The sequence below is a fragment of the Chiloscyllium plagiosum genome, unplaced genomic scaffold, assembly GCF_037043375.1.
Source record: "Chiloscyllium plagiosum isolate Xiang-an unplaced genomic scaffold, Cpla_swu_hap1 HiC_scaffold_7, whole genome shotgun sequence".
NCBI classification, from domain to species: Eukaryota; Metazoa; Chordata; class Chondrichthyes; order Orectolobiformes; family Hemiscylliidae; genus Chiloscyllium; species Chiloscyllium plagiosum.
In genome coordinates this window covers 26989850-27002089 of record NW_028270145.1, presented here as the reverse complement: position 1 = coordinate 27002089, position 12240 = coordinate 26989850, and positions in this window count along the sequence as shown.

Here is a 12240-nt window from a genome sequence, read left to right as displayed (position 1 = left end):
TGTGAGAACTGATTTGATCAGATTTGATGCTGTTTACAACTGGTTACTTGCCTCCATAGGAAGATTCATTGGAGAAAGTTATTCCTCTGGTCCCATTGGAGAATTTTCAGACTGTACAAGATCAATCACCATACTAATGTCGATCTTGAACACACTGAGCCAAGATCCCAGTCTTGAAGGTCTCACGTTGGCACAATCACTTTATGTTACCGAACAGTGGATCCTTAGAAAAACAACCTCAAATCCATCATAGCAAATCACAAAATTGAATCCAACAAGTCAGGTGAATGTTACTAAACAAAAAACAAGCCCAAAGAACTGCAGATGCTAGAAATCAAAATCAAAACCATAAATTGCTGGAAAAGCTCAGAATGGTTGTGAAGTAGCATTCCAAAATGTTAACTCTGCTTTCTCTTCATAGATGCTGTAAGGCCTGCTGAGATTTTCCAGAAATTTATGGCTTTCTTTCAGATGATTGTTCCCTCAATGTAGATATTTGACTGTAACCTTCTGAACTGTGTTCTAAGGAAGGAAACATCTTATCTCTTCCCTGACTGGCCTAAACGTGATTTCCATCACTGAATCTGTTGTTGACCAAATGCCCTCTGAGGTGAACACACAGCTTAAGACCATTGGTAAACATTTTCCAAAAAACAGGACAAGTGCATCATCACATGGGCCTCCCCAGCAATAATGATTAGGAAAGGAATATGGAATATTCTCAAATCAGTTCCCTCCAAGGTCTTCCTCACTGACCTAACCTCAACAGGCAACGTAGCCAATGAACTTGAACTGTGCACTTGGTTTAGCCCATTTTAGTTTTTCTGTGTCCCAATTTAAAAATTATAGGCATCAAAATTTAGTTTTAGGACAGGTCAAAGGTTATTTGATTTCACAACTATAGTGAAGGTTATTGATTAAAACATGAAGTTATTGTTGTGTTTGTCGTTCAGTAGAACCATAAATAGAACATGAGGTAGACGGAGAGCACACTTAAACAGGGAATACTTTAGTGTGCATCCTCTCAGCTCCACAGTCTGTCCTAGACTGCCTCCCCTAGCTTGTGTGCCAGGTCACCTTAAAGGAGCAACATCACACTACACCTACATAACATAACATACAGAAACAAAGTTTAATTGAAGCTATTAATACCCTCTGAGGAGCAGCACTGCAGCATCATTGCTACATCGCACCAAACCCCTAATATCCACATGCAACAATGAACTGATAGGACAGCCGTAAACAAGAACTTCATGAAGGACTGTGGTTAATCCACAGTAGCAGATTCACAACACCTTGTAACTTTGTGACCCAGCACATCCTTTATGGTTGCATCATTATCAAGCCACAAGATCAATCCTGGGTCAATACAAAGTCTAAATAATATTGTTAAGAGCAATATTAAACATACCTTACCTTACAATGAGGTGCTAAAGCAGAGCTGCAACACAAAGTGATCTATATGTCTAAACACCAAAAGGAGCAAGTTTTACTTCCATCTAAGTAGCACCATAAAAAAAAGTATGAAGCTTGACTAAGCCACTGAGCAGAACTTAAGTGAATCAATTATGTCAGTAACATGAATCCAACAACAGTGCCACTACAAAAACTGTTGTGAAGACTGAGGTGGCAGGAGTGCACAGTCTCTCTCTCTCATTTTAGTCCTCCATGGATCATCACACAAATTTAATTGTTTTACCCGGTTCCTGAAAATGGCCAATCGATATTAGGCTTAACATAAAAATATTAGTCTAATAGATTTTTCACATAAACCCAAAATTGTTTATTTATTGTCAAACACAACTTATTCAATGAAGGTGCAAAACTGTGAACACACTCAGTTTGTAATATGTAAATATAAACATTTACTCCACTAGATAGCTCAAAATATACATATAAATGCATATACACCTCGGTAAAGGGGAAACTTAGATTTCTCCCCACAGAAATTTACCTTGGGGAAGGAAAAACATTTTGGACAATAAGTTTTAGTTCTTGAAAGGATAAAGGATACATTTTGAGGCATGTAAACAGCTGTCAATCTGACGTTCTGGCGTGTGCATCACCAAACATATGTAGTTCTGTCTGGCATCCTGACAGGTGCAACTCTCAGGAAACACAGTACAGAGAGGTCTTCCAGTCACTCTTCAAGAGGACAGTTTTCATAGTGGATTGATAACAAAGGGCTTTCAGAAACAGAAGACACACATTGAAAAGCCTGTTCCTTATAAAGTGAAGGTTGAACCCCCCCCCCCCCCCCCTCCCCACCCACCCCATACTAAGAACTAAAACCAAAACACCTAAAGAGGAGCACCTCACCCTATAATCTGTAAAAGAAGGTGGAAGGAGGTGTAACTGGTCCTTCAGCAACTTCTAGAGATTAAATAAAATAAAACCCTGACACTCACTTTAAAATTAACAAGTAACAATTTATTTATCTAACTCTAACAGTGAACAAATTAACTAAACTATTACAGTGCCGAATAAATCCCTTCTAACTACTAACTATTCTTGAATAAAGCAAGATTTTAACGCTACATAAAACAAAGTAGCATTTAGTCTCTTGAAATTACAGTCAGGTATATGTTTTCCAGAATATTCTATGCCTTCTCCGTTGAGACTTCTGTCAGGAATGTTTTCTCCATCGTTTCTTCCATCTGGAGTGCTTTCTCCATCATTTCCTCTGACAGGAATGCCTTCTCCATTGTTGGTACTGTTGTTAATTAAATGGTGCTTTCTCTAAGACAGAGATGAGGCTGTGAGAGCCAATGATTGTCTCTCTCTCGAGAGAGAGAGAGCTGAGAGCCATGAGCTCTGGTGGATGGCAGTTAGCTCTGGGGTCTTTGTCCAACTGTTCCCTTATTTTATTCCTTTGATGACATATCAATATTTCTTAGAATAAGATTGGTCTTATATTGTCAAAACCATCAGACATAAATTTAATAGGTTTTTCATATCTAAGTATCTGATTCAAATTGATTGGCTAAATTCAAAAGCCTGTTGTCTTTGGTAAAAGCTGCTGCTTGGCCTGCTAACTGTATGGCCTTTTGATATAAATGTTTCTGTTTGGGCTTTCTGTCTACTCGCTAACCTTCAAGCTGCTGCTCAAAGACATCCATTTAAAATCTCTAAGCATTGAGAAAGTGCCATCTTTTAAAGTGACCACGCAATACCTCCCCCTTCTGGCATTTTACAATTTTACAAACATCAACTTCTAACTTCCTGCCTCCCCGTCTACAATTATTCCACCTAATTTTGCAACACTCCCCCTTAAGAGAAAATGAACCATCATTATGAAAAGATGGCTTCATTTTTTTTTGTTTTTCTTTTAAAACTTTAATTTCATTATAATATAGATCCACAACTCACTAATCTAGAGTTACACATTTAATACTAAATCTATTTATCTATAACATTGAATATACATCTGATATAATAATTTTCTTTCCAACCCACGATAAAGCATCTGCGATAATATTTTTACGACCTGCAACATGTACAATCTGTAAATTAAAAGCTTGTGACATGACAGTCCAACAAAATAATCTGGGTGTTCTTGTCCTTAAATTTTTCCAGAAATGTGAAAGGATTATGATCGGAATACACAATCGTCTCTGAAGCATTGTTTGCAACATAAACATTACAATATGGTAAGTCCATTACCAAACTCAATAACTCTTTTTCAAAGTATGAATTTTTTTTCTGGTCTGGTGGAAAAATAATCGATTGGCCTTTCTATTCCACAATTGTCCTCCCATAACACACAGCTCCAACTCCTACATTGCTTGCATTGATGATAGCTTTGAAGGGTTTCAAAACATTTGGTATGGCTAAAGCTTGTGGGGGGTTAACACTGCTTTTAAGTTCTCAAATGCCTTTTTTAATGTTCTTTTTTAACAAATCCATCAGCGGTGCCACCACGCCACTAAAGTTTGGTACAAATTTCCTGCAGTACCCAATCATTCCTAAACATTGTAGCACTTCCTTCTTTGAGGATGATCTTGGGAATTTCTTGATGGCCTTCGTCTTCACGTTCCTTGGTGTCATCTTCCATATCCGATGTAGTCCCCTAAGATTGTTACTTTTCCGCCTTCGCAAATTCTGTTTTTGCCAAGTTTATTACCAACTTTGCCTTCTGCAGTCTCACACAGAGCTCTGCCAAATGCTCCAGGTGATGTTTTCACGAATGGCTAAAAATTACTAAGTCATCTATGTTGACGGCGCAATTCCTGATGAAGGGCTTATGCCTGAAATGTCAATTCTCCTGCTTCTCAGATGCTGCCTGACCTGCTGTGCTTTTCCTGCACCACACTTTTCGACACTGATCTCCAGCATCTGCAGTCCTCACTTTCTTCTCGATGATACAACTAGTCAGTCCTGCGACAACTCTGTTGATAAGCTGTTGAAAAGTGGCCAGTGCGTTTTTCATTCCAAAGGGCATTACCTTTTAAATTGATATAGCCCATTTGGGGTTACAAAAGCAGAAACATCTTTTGGTCTCTCCAATAAAAGTACTTGCCGGTAACCGTGAAGTAAATCCAACTTTATGATGTTCATGGCTTGTCTTACTTTTTCCACAGCCTGGGAATTGAGTATGAGTCAGATTTGGTCACAACATTAACCTTCTGATAATCTACGCACAATCGTTGAGTGCCATCAGGTTTGGGAACCAACAATTGGCAAACTCCACTCACTGTGACTCACTTCTATGATGTCTTCTTGGAGCATCATTTCCACTTCCTTCTGAACCTGCACTGTGTTGAGAGGATTAAGCCTGTAGGGGTGTTATTTTATCAGAACAGCAATCCCTACATCAACTTCATTTACTATGGCATTAGTCTTCCCCATTCTATTTCTACATAGGTCCTTATTGCACTGAAGCAAGTCTTTGGATTCAGTTCTCTGTTCCAGGGCAAGATAGCTCACTGTCCCATCCCATTCCTTACAGACTTCCTCATTATTCAATTTATTCTGAGGTACATCAAAATCCAAATCATCTGGATTTGGTTTCTCACTCTGAGGGGCACCAACTAATATCTGTTCCTCTGGCTCTCTTTCCCTGTCATTGTAATGTTTCAACACATTCACATGACATACCCAATAATTTCTTTTCCGATCTGACATCTTTACCAGATAATTCACCTGACTTAACTTCTCGATCTGATAGGGACCACTAAACCTTGCTTTGAAGGGATCTCCGACCACTGGTAACAGCACCAATATTTTGTGCCCAGAGGCAAACATACAAATTTTAGATTTCTCATCTCCTTCTAGCTTCATTAGGTGCTGAGCCATCTTCAAATGTTGTTTGGGCTAATTCATCTACTCTGTTTAATCGTCCTCTCACCTCAGTTACATAATCCAACTGTGAGATCTCTGACTTCGGACCAATCAACTTTTCCTTCATTAATTTTAAAGGCTCTCTTGCTTCCTGTCCGATTGTGAGTTCAAATGGAGTAAACTGATTTGGAGCATCTCTAATAGTGAATAAAATAAATGGGACACCTTTATCCCAGTTTTTGGGTAATCCTGACAATAAGCTGTCAACATTGTCTTTCCGATCTGATTCCACCTTTCCAAAGCTCCCTGGGATTCAGGATGGTACACATTTGATTTAAAGTGTTTGATGCCTAACTATCCATGACCGTCTTAAATAATTTGACAGCAAAATTGGACCCTTGGTCTGACTGAATTTCCCTGGGTAATCCATAACAGGTAAAGAAAGCAAGTAACTCCTTCACAACCTTTTTTGCCTTAACATTCCATAATGGAATTGCCTCCATAAACCTGGTCGATACATCCATTACGGTTCACCAACACTGGTTGCCACTTCTGGTTTTAGGGAGGGGACCTACACCATCAATTATAACCCTTAGGGCGGCATGGTGGCTCAGTGGTTAGCACTGTTCCCTCACAGCACCAGGGACCCGGGTTTGATTCCAGCCTCGGGCGACTGTCTGTGTGGAGTTTGCACATTCTCCCTGGGTCTGTGTGGGTTTCCTCTGGGCACTCCAGTTTCCTCCTACAATTCAATGATGTGCAGGTTAGGTAAATTGCCCATAGTGTTCAGGGATGTGTAGGTTAGGTGCATGAATCAAGGGTAGATGTACAGGAATGGGTCTGGGTGGGTGGGTTACTGTTTGGAGGGTCGGTGTGGACATGTTGGGCCAAAGGGCCTGTTTCCACACTATAGGGATTCTATATTTCATATCCATGTAAAAGCTTCTTAATATCCGGGAATTGGTATCAAAGGCACTGGTTTTATTAATGCCTGTGGCTTTCCTACCATCTGATATGTATTGGTTCTGTTCACCGAGCTGGGAATTTGTGTTGCAGACGTTTCATCTCCTGTCTAGGTGACATCCTCAGTGCTTGGGAGCCTCCTGTGAAGCGCTGCTGTGATGTTTCCTCCGGCATTTATAGTGGTTTGAATCTGTCGCTTCCGGTTGTCAGTTCCAGCTGTCCACTGCAGTGGTCGGTATATTGAGTCTAGGTCGATGTGCTTATTGATTGAATCTGTGGATGAGTGCCATGCCTCTAGGAATTCTGTGGCTGTTCTCTATTTGGCTTGTCCTATAATAGTAGTGTTGTCCCAGTTGAATTCATGTTGCTTGTCGTCTGCGTGTGTGGCTACTAAGGATAGCTGGTCGTGTCGTTTCGTGGCTAGTTGGTGTTCATGGATGCGGATCGTTAGCTGTCTTCCTGTTTGTCCTATGTAGTGTTTTGTGCAGTCCTTGCATGGGATTTTGTACACTACATTGGTTTTGCTCATGCTGGGTATCGGGTCCTTCGTTCTGGTGAGTTGTTGTCTGAGAGTGGCTGTTGGTTTGTGTGCTGTTATGAGTCCTAGTGGTCGCAGTATTCTGGCATCAGTTCGGAAATGCTCTTGGTGTATGGTAATGTGGCTAGTCCTTTGGGTTGCGGCATGTCCTCGTTCCGTTGTCTTAATACTTCCTGTCTGTATTCGACCGGCAACGCAATCTGGTGAACTTCCTCCCATTTCTCATCTGCACTAACCTGCCAAGGTCTCCATTTCTGCCTTAAGATTTTATCCTTAAGGTAATAGCATTCTGGAATAAATTCTGATTCCTTTTCCAAGTAGGCTTTATGATATAAATCTTTTATTATATCATCTTTCTGTTGTAACTCCATTAATTTTTTGGAACTAAACAACTCTGCCTGGTCCTCTACCTGCTCAGGTTTTTCCTTTATATCAACTCCTTCATCTTTTTCTTTTGTTTTCCCTTCTTGTTTTAACTTATGGCTGTGGGATCTTGTCACCACACAGTCTGGAAAAATTCCAGGGTATTTTTCTTTTAATTCCTGATTTTTGTTTGGCTTTTTCATCACAGTGAGCATCACTCCTACTTCTAATCTAGCTATATCATTTCCAAGAAGAGACTGGAGTTCTGGAGTTTTCCATCACTCCCACAATCACTTCCCCAGCCTCGATTGGACCTTCTAGCCTTATCTTATATCGGGGAACACTACTCCTCTCTCTATTTATTCTACAGATTACCACTCTCTTGGGCAATATATCAGGAGTACAAAAATTTGCATTTCTAACTATTAGAGACGGACTAGCTCCCGTATCTCTCAATATTTTAACTTCTTTACCTACTCCCCCTGTCCTACCTGAGTAAATCTTACTCACACAGGTGAAGTATTTGAAAAGATCGGGTGCTATCGTACTAACCAGCCCCTGACTAGGCTGTGCACTCTCCTGCAGCTCCTCAACTTTTCTTGGAATTTCCTTCACTGCTTTAACTAGTCTTTCTTAGCTTCTTTTACCATATCCTTTCTCCCAGCGCCTTTCTTAAACCACCAGCACTCTGACTTTGTGTGTCCCACCTTATTTCAGTCAAAACTCCTGAGGTCTTTCATTTCTTTTCCACCCTCTTGGATTTCTTTTTTTCACACGTGGGAAACTGTTCCCAGTGTGATTGACTTTTTGTTTTTCATTGAAGAATCTCCCTCTTTCCCAATTTCTATCCCTCACGGAATGAATTTGCTGTTGGAAGCTAGGTTTTGATTTATGCACTAATGCATATTCATCTGGCATCTCTAAAGCTGTTGTAACTTTCTGTTCCTGAACTCAATAATGAGTTGTTATTACTTCTGGAAGTGAGGTTTTAAGTTCCTCCAGCAGAATAATATCTCTCAAAGCCTCATATGTTTTTTCTATCTTTAATGTTCTCATCCATCTATTGAAGTTGCTTTGTTTAATTCTTTCCAACTTGATGTTAGTCTCACCTGGTTCCTTTCCTACATTTATGAAGTGTTGTAAATATGCTTCTGGTACTAATTCGTAGGCACTCAAAATAGCCTTTCTCACTTCTTCATATTCTCCTGACACCTCCTCTGACAAAACTGCAAACACTTCACTCGCTCTACCTACCAACTTTGCTTGGATCAACAAAATCTACATGGTCTCTGGCCAGTTCATCCCTTTGGCCAATTTCCCAAAGGAAATGAAAATCATTTTCATTGAATTTTGGTAATAGTTGGACATATATGCATAAATCCCTACCAAGCTCTGGGCTATGATGAGTTAGCTCATCATCACTTCTATCCTGTACTTTTACTTCTGTTATTTAAAGTCTTTTTGTTTCAAGTTCCAATTTCATCTTTTCCAACTCAAATATTCTTCCCCTTTCTTGTGCTAGAACCTTGCTCTGCTTTTCTTTTTCCTCTGCTTTTAACTGTAATTCAAACTGTTTCGGTTCCCTTTCGTCTCTCTTTTTTTCTCTTTCACTATCTAACTCCAATTGTCTCATTTGCAATTTAATTTTTTTCTAACTCCACTGCACTTGACCATTTCTCTGGTATACCTAAATGCTTGCTAACTCTGTTACAATTTCAGCTTTCTTATTATCCCTAGTTAAACTCAATTTTAGCCCGTTTGCTAATTCTTCAAGTGTCACCTTTTTCTGCCTTTCTAAACTTTCTTGGCAAATCTGGGAAGCATCTTTGACCCCCAGAACCTCTTCAGCAATGTTAACAGCCATTTCCCCACTCTTTGGATTTAACCAACAACAAGAAACCAAATTTTGACAGATTTTCCATTTCTTACTTAAGTTTTATTTAAAGATCTAGGACATCAGTCCCCAAGTCTGTTCAAATCGGCTGGGACCTTTCGTACCCTAAATCTGTCCAAATCTGTTCGAATCCATCCACATCACGGACCCAAAGCCCCAATCTTTATAAAGCAGAGGTTGATCCCCCCCACCACAGAAAACTAAAATTGAAACACCTGAAGAGGAACATCTCCCCCTCTAATCTGTAAAAGGAGTGTGAAAAGTGGTGTGACCTGCTTCTTCAGAAATGTCTAGTGGTTAAATAAAATAAATCCCTGACATTCACGTTAAAATCAACAAGTAACCATTTATTTATTCATCTAACTCCAACAATGAACACATTTAACAAACCGAATAAATCTCTTCTAATTACTAACTCTTCCCGCATAAAGTGAGATTTTAATGGCATGCTGTTCCAATAAATACAAGTCTCACTCATATATAAAAAAAGGTAGAATTTAGTCTGGCTGTAATTTCAAGAGATTATCTGTCTTCTGGAATGTTCTGTGCCTGCTCCGTCGAGTCTTCTGTCAGGAATGCCTGCTCTGTCAAGTCTTCCGTCGGGAATGCCTTCTCTGTCCAGTCTTCTGTCGGGAATTCCTTCTACGTCGAGTCTTCTGTCGGGAATGCCTGCTTTGTCATTGGGACTGTTGTTATTCAGATGATGTTTTCTCCAAGTTGTGGATGAGGCTGTGAGAGCCAAACATTCTCTCAAGGGAGCTGAGGGCCATTAGCTCTGGCAGTTGGCAGTTATCTCTGGGGTCTTTGTCCAACTGCCTCCTTCTTTTATACCTTTGATGGCATATCAATACTTCTTACAATCAGATTGGTCCTATTTTATCAAAACTGTCAAATTTAAATTTAATAGGTTTATTGGTGTCTAAATATCTGGTTCAAATTAATTGGCTAAATTCAAAAGCCTGTTGTCTCGGTAAAAGCTGCTGCTTGGCCTGCTAACTGTATGGCCTCTTGATATAAATGTTTCCGTTCAGGCTCTCTGTGTATTTGCAAACTTTCAAGCTCCTGCTCAAAGACATCCATTTTAAATCTCTAAGCACCGAAAAGCACCATCTTTCAAGGGACCATGCAATGTTTTCCTCCCCCTAGCATTTTACAATTCTACAAACACTAAATTCTAACTTCTTGCCTCCCAATGTGCCATTACTCTACCCAACTAGATCTGTCAGGAAACACAGTACAGAGAGGTCTTTCAGTCACTTTTCAAGAGGACAATCTTTTTCACAGTGATATCAATGGGGTTTCAGAATCAGAAGACACACATTGAGAAGCCTGTTCCCTAGTAGGGTTTTCCTGAAAGGAAATCCAAAACCAATCTCTTGCAAAACCATCGTTCAAACAGACCAGCCAAAAGTATCCAGTCATAGTAACAATCAGGTGCTTTCACTGAAGTGAATTCAAACAACAAAGATCAGCAATTATCGAGAGTCGTGTAGTTGCAAAGAAATGCCTTGTTTAAAAACAAAAGTCAAATTTATCTTTTCGCTGACGTATTTAAAGAGAAAAAGCAATCAGGTGGCACAGTAATGAGCATTGCTGCCTCACAGTGCCAGGGATCTGGGTTCGACGCTGCCTTCGGGCGACTGGCTGTGTGGAGTTTGCACGTTCTCCCTATGTCTGCATGGGCTTCCTCCAGGTGCTCCGGTTACCTCCCACAGTCCAAAGATGTTCAGGTCAAGTGGATTGGCCATGGTAAATTGGCCATAGTGTTCAGGGATATGCTGGGTTAGCCAGGGTAAATGCAACATTACAGGGTAGGAATGTGGGTCTGGGTGGGATGCTCTTTGGAGGGTCGGTGTGGATTCGATGGGTCAAATGGCCCGCTTACACAGTGTAGGGATTCTATGGTCAGGTATCATGACAATCCTTCAAACTCAAGTCTACAAGAATTGTAAATTAGGAAGCCATTATAACATCATATAATCTAATCTAACTAACCGATAAACATCAACCCTCAATAAGTGAATGAATGGAACACTCACTACCTGCCTCGTGATCTGCAACATTCAAGTGATTTGCCATTGTCCCAGGCAGAGCAATAATTTAGTCAATGTCCCTGTCGCTGTACTGAATATCAAATCAGGATGGAACCTCAATAGGATGCACTTCCAACTACTGGTCAAGGATACTTTGACAACATACATGAAAACCAAGGGGCCCAGATTGTGGAAAGCTCATCTCCAAGTTCCCCTTCAGCCCATAAAACAGCTCTGACTCAGACAGATGCAACACCCTGACAATTCTCGACTCACAGCTGTCACAATTCACTGCAGTGATGGCTCAATATTGTCACAACTCAAAACTCTCACAACTCAATGCTGTCATGTTGATGACATACAGAGGAACCTCGATTATCCAAATATCAAATATCAATTATCCGAATATCAGATTATCCGAAGGGGATCTCAAGGTTCCGATAGAAACATTATGTCAAAGAGCTGTTTCAACCCTGATCGCATCTTTTGTTTACAGGCGGACTCGGCTCACTGAAATGCTGCCGAGAACAGTCCTGGACAGTCCAGGCACCATCTCTAAATGACTGACCTCCCGCCCTCTCTGTCTCCCCCCCCCCACCCCACACTTTCCCTGGAGTTCTACACAGGGGTGTACCCAAACCCCCCCCTTCCCCAGATAATCTCTCCAACATTGTCCGGTACAAAGCAGAGGTGAAACCTGTGAAAATGTTGCAGTAAACCGTGAGTGTGCATGCACGTGTGTGAGTGTGCTGTTTGGAGACTTACCCCACAAAGGCAGTAGCAGTCTTACTGTTGGGGTACAGTCCAGTTGCTCTGGGTGGGGGGGAGCGGGTCAGCTGGGGGGCAGGGTTCGGACGGTGGGTGCGGGGTTGGGGATGGGCAGGGTGGGGGCAGGCAGCTTTGGCGGGCGGATGGAGTTGGGGGCAGACGGGGTTGGGTGGGAGCAGACAGGGTTGGACGTTGGGCGGGGTTGGGAGGGCGGACGGGGCTGGGGCAGGCAGGGGGTGGGAGTGGGGTAGGGGGCCGGGCGGTTGGCGGGACAGGGAGCGAACAGGGGGTGGGAGTGGGGTAGGGGACCAGGCGGTGGGTGGGGTTGGGAGGCAGGCAGGGGGTGGGAGTGTGGTAGGGGGCCGGGCGGTGGGCATGGTTGGGGATGGGAGTAGGGTATG